The 18,471-nt window shown below is 45.6% G+C and overlaps 1 protein-coding gene across 1 annotated transcript in view; it reads left to right on the top strand.

Annotated features, from left to right (window-relative positions):
* The window catches only part of MTA2 (metastasis associated 1 family member 2), a 1,757,597-nt gene that overhangs the window by 1,567,008 nt on the left and 172,118 nt on the right, over positions 1-18,471 (top strand). The window lies entirely within an intron of this gene.

Raw genomic sequence — 18,471 nt, 5'->3', positions numbered from 1 at the left:
AGGTATTTCAGCACAATACAGCTTGGATCCTCCTGTCTTCTCGCATCCTCTGCTCAGACAGTTTCTGAGGGGAATTAAAAATGTAAAACCTCCCAGGAAACCTCCATTGCCAGCATGGGACTTGAACTTTGTGCTAGAAAACTGACTCTACCTCCTTCGAGCCAGCAGCTACAGCAGACTTGCAATACTTATCCTGGAAGACTGCCTTCCTGCTGGCAATAACTTCAGCAAGAAGGGTCTCTGAACTACAAGCATTAATGGCAGTACAACCCTTCCTGATCTTCCATCAAGATAGAGTGTCCATGAGAACAAATTCTACATTTATGCCTAAGGTGGTATCCAGAGTCTCTTTAAATCAGGCTATCCACCTTCCTACATTCTTCCCCAACCCACAGAACAGGGGAGAAAAGCTCTTACATACCTTGGATGTACACAGGCAATTACGCTACTACCTGGACAGGACAAAAACAATAGAAAAACTGACCAGCTTCTGGTAGCTTATGCAACAGGAAAAGAAGGAAAACCAATTTCTAAACAGACAATCTCCAAATGGATAGGAAATTGCATTAGACTTTGTTACTCCTACCATGGAAAGAAAACTCCAGAGAACATCAGGCCTCACTCCACAAGGGCCACAGCCACTACCACAGCTTTCTTACGAGGAGTGGCTACCAAAGACATTATAGAGGCTGCTACTTGGACCTCCGTGCATACATTTGCCAAGCATTATAACTTACCTCTATACTCTAGATCCCGTGCTGGCTTTGCCACTGCTGTTTTGCAAGGGATCCTGACTACACCATAATCTATTCTCATTTCCTCCTCCCTAGTTTAGCTATGGTATTCTACCCATTTGTAAGGACTGCAGATGCATCCTTGAAGGACATAGTACAGTTTTGTACCTACCATAAATGTAGATGTCCGAGAGGAATGCATCTGCAGTCAGGATTACCCACCCTCCTTCCCCTCTGAGGTACTCCTAGGGTACTTACCAATCTTCAGCTAGCTTGAGGGGATCTATTATGGTGTATTTGTTTGTATATATGTACATACATGTTTATTTTGTGTGTTTGCTCTCTACTATTTGGAAACTTTGGCATTTATCCAAATTTAGCCTACCAAGAGGGCACCTGGCATCTGGGGCAAGAAACACTGAGGAAAATGGCATCGGCTGATGCCTTTATACCCGAAAAACTGCCGCAATGACGTCGGGTGAAGTGCGACACCAGCCAAAGCCAGACCCAGACTTTGGAATCCGGCCGACCGAAGGGCTGCCTGACGACAGGACAACCCATTTGTAAGGACTGCAGATGCATTCCTCTCGGACATCTACATTTATGGTAGGTACAAAACTGTATTTTACGTCCCTCGTGGATATGGGGGCTATTCAGCCAGTACCAGAACAGGAAAAAGGACAAGGTTTTTATTCAAGACTGTTCCTGGTACCCAGAAAAGACCATGCCTGGCATCCATTACTGGATTTATTGATTTTGAACACATTCTTGGACATCCCAAAAGTCAAAATGCTTACTTTACAACAGCTTCTGCCCTTGCTGGGCAAGAATGCTTGGTTAGTGACTCTGGACTTGAGGCATACCTGCATATCCCAATAAGGGAATTGTGCAGAAGATACCTCTGCTTTAAGGCTGGTTTTATGCATTACCAATTCTCTGCACTGCCCTTTGGCTTATCTACTGTGCCCAGGGTCTTTACAAAGTGCCTGGCACCAGTAATTGCATTTTGCAGACAAAGAAGCATACAGATCTATCCTTACTTGGACGACTGTCTCATTCAAGCAGAAAACAAGGACATTCTTCAACATCTGGCGTTTGTAAAAAGGCTTCTAACATGCCTAGGGTACACAATAAACGAAAAGAAATCACAACTGGTACCCTCTCAAAAGATTACTTTCCTGGGTGCAAGCTTGAATACACCTGCCCAGATGGATTACCTTACGCCAGACAAACAAAGGCAACTATTTACTTCAAATAGATAGCAACAAAAACCCAGTTATCTGCAAGACAAATTCTGCAGGCTTTGGGGTTCATGGCATCCTGCATTCTACTAATTCCATATGCAAGACTGCATATGAGGAAACTACAGTGGTATCTAAAATGTTTATGGAGTCAGCATTGTCACAGTCTAGAAACAATGATTCCTTTCATTCCCTGCCTACAACATGAGTTTCTTTGGTGAGCAGAGACATGTCACCAGAACATGGGATGGTCTTTCACTACCCCCTGCCACCCAAACCCTAACTACAGATGTATCAGACTATGCGTGTGGGGCCCACCTGGTGGGGAGATGCATTCAGGGCATATGGAGCCCAAAACAAATGCATCTGCATATCAACCAGAAATAGATGTTAGCTGTTCAGAATGCCCTGACAGCCTTCAAGGACTTACTTGATCCAGGACAACTACTGATAAAGATGGACAACACCACGGTTATGTGGTACATAAACAAGCAGGGAGGTACACATTCCTACCCCCTTTGCAGACTAGCCATGGCATTGTGGGACACAGCCTTGACTTACCAAGTACATCTTCAAGCTCAGTTCCTGCCAGGAAAACAAAATACTCTGGCAGACGACCTAAGCAGAAATATTATGGACCCTCATGAGTGGAAACTGGATCCACAAGTCTTCAGCATAACAGAGAAATGGGGAAGTCCGGACATAGATCTATTTTCCTCTTCCCCAGAATTATCAACTGGACAAGTCCTTGTGCAGAATTTATCACAGACAAGCATGGAAACGTGGATGCCTTATCCTTCAGTTGGAAAAACCTATGGATGCCCCTATCCTTTAGTTGGAAAAACCTATCAGTCTACACCTTTCCTCCTCTGCCTCTTCTTTCTAAGGTCTTACTAAAGGTCAGACAGGAAAAAACAAATATTATCCTAATTGCCCCGGATTGGCCTCACCAGCACTGGTACCCAATTCTAAGGAATATGTCTCGACTCCTTCCTTGGTACTTGCCTCAAATACCTCATCTTCTGTCTCAGCAGAGCAATCAAATTCAGTGCAATCAACTCCAAACTCTGAACCTGGCAGCATGGCTGATCATGTAATTATTCAAACACCTCTCAGTAAATCTATGATGGATGTCATTTTGGAAGCCAGAAGGCCTAATACTAGAAAATCTTATGCTGACAAATGGAAGAGATTCCGTGCTTGGAACCAAGCACAAGTGACGGACACAGCAAAGCCAAATATTCCTCAGTTTTTACAATACTTGACTGAGATGCTTGACAAGGACCTATCTTTTTCATCAATAAAAATCCATGCCTCTGCCATCTCGGCTCATTACAACACAGAGCCTCCCATCTTTTCTCATCCTCTGCTAGAACAGTATCTTAGAGGGGCCAAAAATTTAAGGCCTCCCAGATCATCACCAACTCCGGCATGGGACCTCAATTTTGTGTTGGAAAAACTCACCCTGCCTCCATTTGAACCAGCAGCTACTGCGGATATAAAGTTTTTATCTTGGAAAACCGCTTTCCTCCTGTCAGTCACTTCAGCAAGAAGGGTTTCAGAACTACAGGCGCTCATGGCTGGGGAGCCTTTTATTACATTTTAACCAGACAGGGTGTCTCTCAGGACCAATTCTTCCATTATGCCTAAGGTGGTATCCAGTTGTGGCTCTTAACCAAACTATTCACCTGCCAACTTTTTACCCAAATCCACAGAACAAGGGGGAGCAAATTCTGCATTCCTTGGACGTACACAGACAACTAAGATTTTACTTAAACAGGACAAAATCTTTAAAAAAAAGTCTGAGCAGCTACTGGTGGCATTTGCTGCAGGATCAGAGGGGAAGGCTATTTCAAAGCAGAATATTTCAAAGTGGATAAGCCACTGCATTCGTTTCTGCTATTTGCATCATGGTAAACCGGTGCCCAAGGGAATCTGGTTACATTCCACCAGGGCTGCATCAGCTTTTCTCAGAGGGGTGCCAACCAAAGACATTCTAGAAGCTGTTACTTGGAGCGCTGTTCATACTTTTACAAAGCATTATCATTTGCCTCTCTTCTCTAAGTCCAGGGCAGGCTTTGACACTGCAGTTCTGCAGGGCCTTATAGCCGCTCCTAATGCTATTTAGTTCCAGCCTCCCATCCATAGCTTTGGGATTCTACCCAAATGGAATGACTGCAACATTGAAACATGAAGAACGTAGTACAGTTGTGTACACTTACCATAAATGTAGATGTTCGAGTGTATTCACTGTTGCAGTCCGGGTTACCCACCCACCATCCCCCTTTTTTATAGAACTTCTCTTTCCCTCACTATATTCTACAGCCTTTGTGGTGTGTTTGCTTTTAGATGAAGGTAAAGTTTGTTACAATTGCATTTATATATATATATATATGTATGTATATGTGTATATATATATATATATATATATATATATATATATATATATATATATTTTTTTTTTTTTTTGCTGGGGCAAGAAAAACTAAAGCAAATGGCATCGGCTGCATGTTTTATACCCCTGACGACCTGACGTCATGGAAAAGGAGACCGCAACTGATGCAGGACCCAAGACTTTGATATTCAGGCCGACTGAGGGCAGCCTGCCAGCAGATTACCCAAATGTAATGACTGCAACAGTGAATATACTCGAACATTTACATTTATGGTAAGCGTACACAACTGTACTTTCTAGCAGTATGGGTAAAATACTGCATCTGAGGTGTGGCTCATCTTAAAGAAAAGGTAAAGTATTTGAGTAATGCAACAAGTCCATTGTTGGGCCAGAAACATACATCATAAAAGGAGAGAGACTGGAAATGCCAGTAGGATTCTGGGGGTAGAAAGGTGTATTTGGGGGGGAGTATACAGGTAACCAAGAAGTGGGCTCAGAGGATAACGTATCTCCCAAAATTAGTGCAGACGTTTATCTTGAGAAAGGGTGGAAGATGTATGTAATATATTGGTTAGCTTCACTGGGGGGTTAACAGTAGAAGAATTCATACAAGCATGTGGCTGAGATGTAGGATATTACAGCAGCAGAAACAAGGTAAAGCTGGAGGTCTAACAGAGCGAAATGAGATCTCATTGTTAATGCCTCCTGGTATCTGTGGTTTTAACACAATAAATAATGCAGTTAGTGTATTAATCAATTTTGACTTAATGCAGTGAGTATATTAGTAATCCATTTTGACCTTTTCTGTACTTAATGTTTTTTTTGTATTACCTAGGGGATTGTGAGTGGGGTCTCTGTTTAACACATGGTCACCAGGAAATTCACCTCAAGAGCAAAGTTCTAGAAGGTGAATCTTGGTATCCATGTATGATGAGTTACGATTGGTGACCCTGTTATAAGTCTCTGCAGTGCATGGAGCTTTATCTGCTCCATTTGAACCAGTTCCAGTAGAGAAAAACAGAGTGAGTTTAGGCACGCAAACTGTTTTGCTAGCATTGAAAGCCAATAAAGCACTTGGTGATGGCAAACAGCAGCATACCTCTCAACTTCTTTGCTTAAGAATTTTGGACAAAAATAGTGGGGGACAGAGGTAATGAAAATAAGTGGCAGCTTTTAAATATTCTAACTCTCTCTAAAAGTTAATAGAACAACAGGCTGATCATTGTATTTCACTATCGCAGTAGTAACATCTTGGGATTTCCTGCTGTGGAAGCCCTTGGCTATCCTGAATACCAGAAATGTGTACCCCTTCTGACCTGGCAGACACCTTCCCCCTCCAAAGTAAGGATGTGGTCTAAAGGTTGTCAGCTGGTGACTTTTTCTCAGTTCTTAACATCAGAGCCCGATAAACTGCAGTTGAATACTTTGGTCAGTTCAGAATAGAGAGCATGACTAAAGCCAAGTACCCAAGTGGGAAAAAAAATTCCTGCTACTTTGCATTTGTTGTTAGATGTCAGTGGATAAGACCAATGTTTGCCTAGAGTGTGGGAAATGTCTCACAGGGACTTCCACACATTGTTTGCTCTGCCTGGGCTCCAGTGTGCTCACTTTAATTTTAGAACTGTAAAGCATCGGGTAGAGTTGCTTGAAAGGTTTTTAGAGAGAGAGTGAGCATCTGTGGCTCACATGCATGATGACATCCTCTGGTCATACTGAGTTGGATTTTTCTCACAAAAAGGAATGTCTGAAGAGTGGAATGGACAACAGCCTATTGGTGTCATAGTCCACCCAGGCTCATTATTGTTAAAGGGGAGAGACATGTTTGCAGTCCTCTTAATGACAGTGCAGCCAAGTCATCTGGGGACACCCTTCTGAAGTCCACCATACCATCTGCCCATTTGACATCTGTGGAAGTTGAACTTAGGGTGTCTGATGGGGCTGAAATCCCTTTGCAAGCTCGAGCATCCAACTCCCATACTAGAGAAGAATCCTCAGTAGACAAGGCAAAGGCCGTGGCCACCCACCTGTGTCTTGGGCTGAAGCTACACCCAAGATAGGGTTTCTATTACATTATCGATCACTAAATGCCGAACGGCCAAATACTCGAAATGGCCATTCATCGAAGTGTGTTTTGTGGGGTCGCAGTACAGTGGGGAACATATTTGCCCTTTCCCCACTGTAGTGCGACCTCGGAGTTGGTATATATAATTGGCGCAGCCCCCCACAACAAATGATTCGATGAGCGTCCGTTTCGAGTATTTAGCTGTTTGTAATTTAGTGATTCGATAATGTAATATAGACCCCCCCCCCCAAGATAGGACTGAAGCCTAAACATAAGGCCTGCCACAGCTTAAGACTTGTGTGTGTCAGCCACTTCAAGTTGACCTGCAGGAGATGATCAGGTTAGCTGAAGATCTCGTGGATTTTGAGATCCAAACAGCAGAGTCCTGGTAGGTGGTCTGATCCAGGAACAACTTTTCCTCCCAAGTAGTTCTTTGTGTTTCACTGTTGCAGTCATCACACTTTGGTTATCCTACCAGGGGGTGGCCCTCAGTTGGCCCAAATACCAGAGGCTTAGTATTTCTGCGTCGGTTGCTGTCACTCCAGGACTGACGTCAGGTCATCAGTGGTATAATATCAGGCAGGCGACGCCATTACATCAGTCTTTCTTGCCGAGGAGCCCGAAGCAGAAGCAATTTGCACTAGTGCCGGTTGGCCGCTACCTGAGTTTCGGCTCCGAATTGAAGTTGGTCTTCAAAAGTCAAGTACCCTGTTGGGGATTCTTTTTTCCTGCTCTAACAGATGTCAGGAAAAGTTAACAGTTGTCTCGCCTGTGGAAAGCAAATACCACACCAAGATTTCCATTGTTACTGTGTAACCTGTTTAGGCTCAGACCACGACGTTCCTCACTGTCAGTTTTGTGCCTTGTTTAATGCCCAAACTATTCATCGGGCCCTTATTGTAACAAAATACTTTCATTCTCGATCTCCGTATTCCGAAATGGCTTTGGTAAGCCATTTGACTACAGATCTTCCGAAAAATCGTAAGGATAAAGACAGTGACAAGACAACACACATGTCCAAAACTGCCGACGACGCTTCCGTTAAGCTGGTCACCAGTTCGCCGGTACTCAGTGAGATGCTTTTGCAGCCCCTGATGCCCACTTCGATGGATTCACATGCCACTACTGAGACCCGTTCGGAGTCCATTATGCCGCAAGACTTTTTTCTGACTACGGAACCTGCGGGTGTCTCTACCTTGGATGGGTCCGGAGCCGCTATGCAGGCACCAGCTTCTGAGGAAGTTCTTTGCACTACCAATACTCAACTTAAACCGACAACTTTTCGCTTCTTCAGTTCTTTCTAAAACTACTGAGTTTCTAAGACCAAGAGTATGAGCTACGCCTAAAAAAATGCCTGCCCAAACTCAAAGGCCTGCTTCCTTGCCACAATCTCAGATGCTTAAAATGGCCGAAGACCTGATCATGCTAATTAGGGGAAGCTAGCCTTCCCCTTCTAAAAGAAAGAGCCTTGTCCCCAGCAGCTTTATCTGACCAAGAGTCCGATGACTGAGGTTTCAGATATGAAGACATGCCTTTATCTGCCTGTGAGGATTCAGATGCAGAGGAATCCATTCCTTCTGCCTCCCCTCCAGAGGATTTTTCTTTTGGTGAAACCTTACTTACTTTGAGAGAGCATTTCCATTGGGAATGCCAGGATTATCCTCAGTCCAAAAAGAAACTTGGGGAATTTTTAGATTTACCTCAGCACAGACCCTTAGCTATCCCTTCTGTTCTGGATGTTGTGGATGATGTCTTTATGGAATCCAGCCTAACTCCTGATACTTTACCCCCTGCTCCAAGGAAACCTGATAGGTACTACAGAGTCCCTGACTCCCACAAATTTCTCTTCAGAAATCCTACTGCTGACCCTGAGGTCATCTCCCAAGGACCTAAAGGAATAAAATTAACTACAGCTAAAAATCCCACTCCCACTGACAGGGATTTCCTAGCTTTAGACAGATTGGGTAAAAAAGTATACACCTGCAACTCTTGCCATTAGAGCATTGAATTGTCAGTTCCACATGTTGAAATACCAGCAACATACTATGGAACTTATTAAGCAAAAATTGTCTACCTTTCCTGACTGTCCAGAAAATAAAGAATTACAGGAGCTTATGCATTCTGCAAGCCAAGTCAGCAAGCATACCCTGCAATGTGGGTTTGACTCCCTAGAAGCATCTTGCAGGGCAGAAGTCACAGGTTCTGTACTTAGGCATGCCTGGCTTAAGGAGCAGACCTTGCCAGGCCATGTCAAATCAAAATTATTGGACGCTCCTCTGAACAAGGATAATCTGTTTGGCGCCAAAGCAGAAGAGGTTTTAAAAAAGATGAAAGAAAAGGTTAAGTCTGTGCAGGCAGTCAAAGATTTTTTGCAAGTGCAGCCTTCCAAGATTCAGTAGGCATTGCCCCTCAAAACATTGGTCCTTTCCAGCCCCCTCAAGGCCAACTCAAACTAGACCCAGGGGAAATAGACCCCCCCCAAAGAATACAGTCTCAGGGTATGCAGAGATCTAAGGAATGGAGTACCTCCACTTGTAAAGCAGGGAGTGCTACACCACCCCCTTACAGAAAGAATTCACAATGACTTCTCGACTCCACTCCTCACCTCTGCCCAGTTGCTCATGCACCTAGGAGGAAAACTTGCCCACCATGCAAAAAACTGGACCTCCATCACCAACGATTGATGGGTCCTCAACATAGTATCCCAGGGGTACAAATTTTATTTCCACATGCTGTCAACTCCAAAAGGGTTCCCAGACCTTCCTCCAAACTAGTGGGCAGAGGCACTAAGCAAAGTTCAGCCCCTGCTCTCCATAAGGGCAATTCAGCCTGTTCCTGCAGAACAGATAGATCAAGGTTTTTATTCGACTTTTCCTGGTACCCAGAAAAGAGGGTGCATGGCGCCCAGTCTTAGATCTATCCATTCTAAACACTTTCCTGGTCGTACCAAAATTCAAAATGCTCACCCTACAGCAGCTTCTCACTATGCTGTCCAAAGATGCCTGGTTAGCCGCCCTAGACTTAAAGGAGGCCTATCTGCATATCCCAATCAGGGACTCCTGCAGGAAATATCTACGTTTCAGGGCAGGATCTATGCATTATTAGTTCTCTGCACTTCGTTTGGCTTATCCACTGCTCCCAGAGTTTTCACAAAATGCCTGGCTCCAGCCATTGCCTATTGCAGACAGAAAAATGTTCAAATTTACCCTTACTTGGATGATTGCCTGATTCAGGCGGACAGTCAGGAAAAGCTGTTGCAGCACCTGACATTTGTAAAAGACCTTTTAACCTCCCTGGGGTACACGATCAATGAAAAGAAATCCAAACTAGTACCCAGTCAAAAAATTGTATTCCTGGGAGCAAGCTTGGACACAGCAACCCAGATGGCATTTATTACTCTAGAAAAACTAGCTTATCTGACAGGCTACTTCACTCAAATGGCCACCAGAACCTAGCTATCTGCAAGGAAATTCCTGCAGGCTCAAGGGTTCATGTCCTCCTGCAGTCTGCTCATTCCATATGCCAGACTGCTTATGAGGAAACTTCAATGGTATTTGAAAAGTCTTTGGTGCCAACATTCTCAGGACCTGGAAACTATCATTCCTATAATACCTTGTCTAAGGAAAGAGTTCCTTTGGTGGGCAGCAGCATGCAACCACAACAAGGGGCTTCCCTTTACACAACCCCATGCCGCCCAGACCCTAACCACAGATGCATCAGACTATGCCTGGGGGTGCACATCTAGAGTGCAGGTGCATTCAGGGCCACTGGAGCCTAAATCAAATCCATCTGCACATCAACTAAAAAGAGATGCCAGCTGTTCAGCACGCTCTGACAGCTTTCAGATCCCTACTCTCACCGGGGGCCCCTACTAATCAAAACTGACAACACCACAGTGATGTATATCAGCAAGCAGGGGGAAACCCCCTCTGCAGGCTAGCCATGACCCTGTGGAACACTGCCTTAGCCATGCATAGTCACCTGCAAGCTCAATTCCTGCCAGGCAATCAAAACTCTGTGGCAGACAACTTAAGCAGAAATCTCCTAGACCCACACGAGTGGCAATTAAACCACAACACCTTCAGCCTTGTGACCCAGAAATTGGGTACCCCAAAGGTGGACCTATTTGCCTCCCCCTACAACCACCAGTTCAGCAAAACATGCACCAGGGTACCTCACAGTAAGGCCTGGGAAGTGGATGCCCTATCCTTCCAGTGGGCAAACTTCTCAATCTATGCATTTCCCCCACTGCCTCTTCTTACAAGAGTATTACTCAAGGTAAGGGAGGAAAGACCAAGAGCAATTCTGATTGCCTCAGACTGGCCACGCCAACACTGGTACCCACTATTGCGCAGTCTGTCATCAGTGCCCCCATGGCACCTACCCCATATGCCAACTCTCCTGACTCCGCAGAAGGGACAGTTCTTGCATCCGCAATTGCAAACCCTGAACCTTGCAGCTTGGCTTATTCCTTGAATTCTTCTCCAGTAGCCAGCCTAAGCAAGCAGGTACTGGATGTTGTACGTGAAGTCAGACAACCCAGTACAAGGAAATCCTATGTTGACAAGTGGAAAAGGTATTTTTCCTGGATTCACACTAAAGGAGCGGATACAGCACAGCCCTCCTTACCACTTATCCTGGATTACCTAGCAGACCTACTCCACAGAGGCCTGTCCTCTTCCATTAAGATCCATGCCTCTGCCATCTCTGCTAATTACAGCACTGAGCCACCTCTCTTCTCTCATCCTCTCATCAAGCAGTTCCTGAGAGGGGCTAACAACATAAGGCCACCAAGAAGAGCCCCCACCCCTGCTTGGGACCTTAACTTTGTGGTGGAAAAGCTCACGCTACCCCCCCCCCCTGTTTTGAGCCTGCAGCATCAGCAGAGTTAAAATTTCTCTCTTGGAAAACAGCCTTGCTTCTGGCCATCACTTCAACTAGAAGAGTGTCTGAGCTACAAGCACTTATGCTGTGGGAACCCTTCATTATTTTCCATGCTGACAGGGTCTCCCTCAGGGCCAACCCAACTTTCATGCCTAAAGTGGTGTCCAGTGTGGCTCTCAACCAATCTATCCATTTACCCACTTTTTTCCCTAATCCTCAAAATAAAGGGGAAGGAATCCTGCTCTCTTTAGATCTGCACAAACAGCTCAGATTCTACCTTGATAGGACTAAGCCCTTTAAGAAATCTGGCCAGTTACTAGTCAGCTTTGCACCAGGGGCAGAGAGCAAGGCCGTATCAAAACAAACCATCTCCAAAAGGATAGCACACTGTATAATTTCAGTTACAAACATGATGGGAAACCACCCCCTCAGGGGGTCAGAACACATTCCAATAGGGCAACTTCAACCTCTACAGCCTTTCTCTGAGGAGTCCCTACCAGGAACATTCTGGAAGCTGCTACTTGGAGTTCTGTTCATACCTTCTCCAAGCATTACCACCTGGCTATCTTTACAAAATCCAGGGCGGACTTTGCAACAGCAGTACTTTCTTCACACTACCGAAACTCGACACAAACCAACTTCTTTTGCGTCTTCAGTTTTTTTCTAAAACTACTGAATTTCTAAGGCCCAAGGTATGAACTACGCCTAAAAAAACGATGACCCAAGCTCAGGTACCTGCTTCCATGGCTCAATCTCAAATGCTTAAAATGGCAGAAAACATTGTCATGCTTATTAGGGGAAGCCATCCTTACCCCTTCCAAAAGAAAGAGACTTGTCCCAAGCAGTTTTGTCTGACCAGAAGTCTGATGACTCTGAGGTTTCTGAATATGAAGACTTGCAACCGCGATCTGCTTATGAGGATTCAGATGCAGAGGAATCCATTCCTTCTGCCTCTCCTCCAGAGGATTTTTCATATGGTGAAACCCTACATACTTTAAGGGAGCATTTCCAATGGGAATGTCAGGACTATCCTCAGTCCAAAAAGAGACCCAGTGAATTCTTAGACTTACCACAGCACAGACCTTTAGCCATTCCTCCTGTCTTGGATGTTCTGGATGACGTCTTTCTGGAATCCAGTTTGACTCCTGACACCCTTCCTCCTGCTCCCAGGAAACCTGACTGGTATTACAGAGTCCCTGACTCTCACAAATTTCTTTTCAAAAATCCTACTGCTGACCCAGAGGTAATCTCACAAGGACCTAAAGGAATAAAAGCAACCACAGCTAAGAATCCCACCCCCTCGGACAGGGATTCCCGAGCTTTAGACAGATGGGGTAAGAAAGTATACACCTCTGCAACTCTTGCATTAGAGCACTATATTGTCAGTTTCACATGCTGAAATACCAGCAACTTACCACGGAACTCCTCAAGCAAAAAAATATCTACCTTTCCTGCTTGTGCACAAAATAAAGACGTACCAGAGCTTATGCATTCTGCAAGCCAAGTTACTAAACTCACCTTGCAATGTGTCTTTGACGCCCTAGAAGCATCCTGCAGGGCAGCAGTCACAGGTTCTGTACTTAGAAGGCATGCTTAGCATAAGAAACAGACCTTGCCAGACCATGTCAAATCAAAGCTATTGGGCACACCATTGAACAAAGACAGTTTGTTTGGCACCAAGGCAGAAGAGGTTAAAGATGGAAGAAAAAGCTAAATCTATGCAGACAAGATTTCCAGCCTCCGAGGTTCAGTTGGCACTGCCCCTCCAAACACTGGTCCATTCCGGCCCCCTCCAGGCCAGCTTAGACAAGACCTAGGAGAAGTAGACCACCCAGACAGCAGTCCCAGAGAATGCAGAGATCTAAGCAATGGAGTTCCTCCTCTTCAAAAACAGGGAGTGCTAAACCACCTCCTTATGGAAAGAACTCACAATGACTTTACACCTCCACCCCTTACCTCTGCCCACCTGCTTGTGCCCCTAGGAGGAAAACTCTCCTCCCATGCAAAAAACTGGGCTGCTATTACCAACGACCGATGGATTCTCAACATAGTGTCCCAGGGATACAAATGTTATTTCCACAACTCTGCCAATCCCAAAAGGGTTCCCAGATCTTCCTCCAAACCAGTGGGCAGAGGCCAAAAAACAAGTAAATTCCCTGCTCTCCTTGAGGGTAATACAGCCTGTTCCTTCAGACGAGATAGGCCAAGGTTTCTATTCAAGACTTTTCCTGGTACCCAGAAAAGAGGGCACCTGGCACCCAATCATCGACCTATCAATTCTAAACACCTTCCTGGTGATACCAAAATTCAAAATGCTCACCCTGCAGCAGCTTCTTCCTATGCTTTCCAAGGATGCTTGGTTAGCCACCATAGACCTAAAAGAGGCCTGTCTATACATCCCAGTCAGGGATTCTTGCAAGAAATATCTACGTTTCAGTGCAGGATCTATGCACTTTCAATTCTCTGCGCTTCCCTTTGGCTTATCCACTGCTGCCAGAGTTTTCACAAAATGCCTAGCTCCAGCCCTTGCTTTTTGCAGACAAAGGAATATTCAAATGTATCCCTACTTAGAATTGCCACACCTGACCTTTGTAAAGGACCTACTGACCTCCCTGGGGTATACTATAAATGAAAAGAAATCCAGACTAGTCCCCACTCAAAAAATTGTATTCCTGGGAGCAAACCTGGACCCAGCCTCCCAGATGGCATTCCTTACTCCAGAAAAACAAGCCTGTCTGACAGGCTACTTCTCTCATCTAGCCACCAGAACCCAGTTATCTGCATAGAAAATCCTGCAAGCTCTAGGGTTCATGGCATCCTGCATTCTACTCATTCCATATGCCAGACTGCATATGAGGAAACTACAATGGTACCTAAAAAGCCTTTGGTGTCAACACTGTCAGTGTCATACCTACAATACCCTGTCTAAGGAAAGATTTTCTTTGGTGGGCAGCAGCATGCAACCACAAGGGTTTTCCCTTCTCACAACCCCACGCCGCCCCGACCCTAACCACAGACGCATCCGATTATGCCTCTGGTACACACCTGGAGGGCAGGTCCATTCAGGGCCATTGGTGCCCAAATTAAATGCATCTGCACATAATCGAAAACAAGTTGCTAGCTGTTCTGCACGCTCTGCCAGCTTTCAGACTCCTACTCTCGCCGGGGCCTCTGGTGGTCAAAACGGACACCACAGCGATATGGTATATCAACAAGCAGGAGGAACTCACTCATCCTCTCTGCAGGCTCGCCATGACCCTTTGGCACATGGCTTCAGCCATGCAAATTCACCTGCTAGCACAATTCCTGCCAGGCTCCTAAAACTCACTGGCAGACAATTTAAGCAGAAACCTGCTAGACCCACACGAGTGGCAGCTAGACCACAGAACCTTCAACCTTGTAACCCAGAAATGGGGCACCCCAAAGGTGGACCTCCTTGCCTCCCACAACAATTACCAGCTCAGCAAATTCTGCCCCAGGGAACCTCACAGCAAGGCCTGGAAAGTGGATGCTGTATCCTTCCAATGGGTAAACCTCTCTATCTATGCATTTTCCCCTCTACCTCTAATTTCAAGGGTACTGCTCAAAATAAGGGAGGAAAAACCAAGAGTAATCTTGATTGCCCCAGACTGGCCATGCCAGCACTGGTACCTACTGCTGTGCAGCCTTTCATCCCTGCCACCGTGGCACCTACCACAGATCACAACACTCCTGACCCAGAAGAATGGAGAATTTATGCATCCACAATTGCAGACCCTGAACCTGGCAATCTGGCTTATTCCCTGACCTCTCCATCTGCCAGCCTAAGCAAACAAGTCCTGGATGTTATATGTGAGGTCAGATGCCCCAGCACTAGAAAATCCTATGCTGACAACTGGAAAAGGTATTGCATCTGGATTCAGGCTAAAGGAGTTGAAACAGCCCAGCCCTCCCTACCACTCATCCTGAATTACCTATCAGACCAACTACATAGGGGCCTTTCCTTCTATTCTATTAAAAGTCTTGCCTCTGCCATCTCTGCTCCTTACAGCACAGAGCCACCTCTCTTCTCTCACCCTCTCATCAAGCAGTTCCTAAGAGGGGCTAACAATTTAAGGCCCACCCAGAAGTGCTCCTACCCTAGCTTGGGACCTTAACTTTGTGTTGGAAAAGCTCACACTACCCCCCCCCCCCACCCCTCGAGCCTGCAGCTTCAGCAGAGTTAAAATTCCTCTCTTGGAAAACAGCCTTGCTTCTGGCCATCACTTCAGCTAGAAGAGTTTCAGAGCTACAAGCCCTCATGGCTGTAGAGCCCTTCATCATTTTCCATGCTGACAGGGTCTCGCTGCCTCTCCAAGTCAAATCTACGCTGCTAGATGCCCCTTGGATAAAGACCAGTTGTCTGGCCCTATAGCATGAGATGGTCATTAAGAAAATGGAGGACAGAACCAAGTCCATGCAAACTGTCAAGGACTTCTTACAGGTGCAGCCTCCCAGGTTCAGCAGAAACTTCCACACAAAACACTGGTCCTTTCCCTTACAGACAAAACCAGTCCAGAGAAAGGGATGCATAGACAGAACTCCTAGGCATCAGTCCCATAGTCAACAAAGACCCAGGCAGTGGTCCACTACTGCCCCTAGGCAAGGGAGTTCTAAACCAACCATCTTCTCCAAGGGCTCTCAATGACTGTCTTCCCTCCCTTCTGCCTCTCAAGTCAACCTACAGGCTAGGAGGAAGACTTTCCCTCTTCCTACAAATCTGGCAGGCCATCACCTCAGATGTAGGGGTCCTAAAAATGATCACTAGCGGGTTGCAGACTCTATTTCAGAGAGAAACCAAAAGGTTAGTTTGCCCAGACGTCCCTGCAAATCAGAGGACAGAAGCTGTTCGCCAGATCCGAAAGCTTCTTCCCAGGGTGCTGTAGAACCTGTACCAAAAGAACAGACTGGAAAAGGATTTTATTCAAGACTGTTCCTGGTCCCCAAAAAAGAGGGCACCTGGCTCCATATCCTAGACCTCTCCACCCTGAATCTGTCCCTCCTGGTTCCAGAATTCAAGATGTTGACTCTACAAAAAGTACTACCTATGCTCCTGCCACATACCTGGCTAGTGACCCTAGATCTGAAGGATGCCTACCTGCATATCCCTATCAGGCAGTCCTGCAGGAGTTACCCAAGGTTCAGAGCAGGGTCCCAACACTTTCAGATGTTCATGTTTAACTGTTGCAGTCATCACCTGTGATGCTCTCGGCCGGCCTGAATACCAGAGTCAGTGTTTCTGTGCAACACCATTACATCAGTCTTTCTTGCTGTGGAGCCTGTAGCAGAAGCAGCTTGCAAGTGTGCCGGTCAGTCGCTACCAGAGTTTGAATTACAGCTGAAAAAGTCTAAAGCTAAGTACCTCATTGGGGATCCTTTTCTCTTGCGCTAACCGATGTCCGAAAAAGTTAATTGTCTCGCCTGTGGAAAGCAAATACCTTGACAACACTTCCATTCATACTGCTTCACTTTGTTTAGGCCCAGACCACGACGTCCCCCGATGTACTCCGTGTTTCACTATTGCAATCATCAGATTTGGGTTATCTGCCTACAGGTAGTCCTCAGCCAGCCTGAATACCAGAGTCTTGGATTCCTGTGACGGATGTTGTCTCCTCTTCCATGACGTCAGGTCATCAGGGGTATAAAACATGCACTCGACGCCATTACACCAGTCTTTCTTGCCGTGCAGTGCCCGAAGCAGAAGTAGTTCGCAAGTGCCGGTCGGCTGACTCCTGAAATTATCGTTTGAGTTTCAGAACCGAAGTCTTCAAAAAGATACGTACCCCATTGGGGATCTTTTCTTTTGCTCCAACCGATGTCAGTAAAAGTTAACAATCGTCTTACCTGTGGAAAATAAATACCTCAAAGATTTTCATTCGTACTGCATTCCCTGCTTAGGCCCAGACCACGACGTCCCTTGCTGTCGGTTTTGTGCCTTGTTCAACCTCCGAACTATTCATCGTCTTGCTATCTTTGCAGCAAATTATTTTGGTACTCTGTATCCGTACCCCGAAATGACTTCGTTAAGCCATCTGACTACCGATCTGAAAAAACGTAAGGCTAAAGACAGAACGCATAGGTCCAAAACTGTCGATGACGCTTCCGTTAAGCTAGTCGCCAGTCCACCGGTACTCAATGAAGCACTTTCACAGCCCCTGTTACCTGCTATTTCAGATTCGCAGGCCTCTACTGAGACCCATTCGGAGTTCGGTATGCCACGAGATGCTTCGACTATGGAACCTACGGATGTCTCTACCTTGGATGGGTCCGGAGCCGCTGTGCGGGCACTGGCTTTTGAGGGTGTATTCAGGCCTACAGACTTGCATTTTAAACTAACACCATCTTCTTCATCCAGGCCTAAAACTTGCACCACACCTAGAAAACAGATGTCCAAATCACATGCTCACACCCATATGCCTAAAGAAATGCTTAGAATGGTTGAAGACCTTATTAACTTAATTAGGGGAAGCCAGCCTTCCCCCTCTAAGAGACCTAGAACTGATTTTCCTTCTGATTCTTCTAATCAGGAATCTGATATTTCTGTCCCTTTTGATTACCAGGATTTGCCCTTATCTACCTGTGAGGATTCTGATGCAGAGGATTCCATTCCCTCTGCTTCCCCTCCAGATTTTTCTTTTGGTGAAACCTTGCACACTCGGAGCATTTCCGATGGGAAAGCCAGGATTACTCTTACTTCAAAAAGAGGCTTAGGGAATTCTTACTCCTTCCTCAACACAGACCTTTAGCTATTCCTCCTGTTCTGGGCATTGTAGATTAAGCTTTCTTGGAATCTAGCCTTTCCCCAGACACCTTGCCTCCAGCTCCCAGAAAACCTGACATGTATTAGAGTACCTGACTCTCTCAAGTTTCTCTTCAAGAATCCTACTGCGGATCCAGATACCATTTCCCAAGGACCAAAAGGCATTAAGGCTACTGCTGGCAAAAATCCTACCCCTTCTGATAGAGATTCTAGAGCCTTGGGCAGATGGGGTAAGAAGGTGTACACTTCTGCTACTTTGGCATTTAGGGCTTTAAATTGCCAGTTTCATATGTTAAAATACCAGCAGCATATTATAGGACTACTAAAACAGAAATTGATGTTAATTCCTGACTGTGCTGAACACAAAAAAATTAGGA

Source organism: Protopterus annectens, chromosome 6.part1, assembly GCF_019279795.1.
Source record: "Protopterus annectens isolate FY-2018-M chromosome 6.part1, PAN1.0, whole genome shotgun sequence".
In the NCBI taxonomy this organism is placed as follows: Eukaryota; Metazoa; Chordata; order Ceratodontiformes; family Protopteridae; genus Protopterus; species Protopterus annectens.
This window is presented reverse-complemented; position numbering and strand designations above follow the sequence as displayed.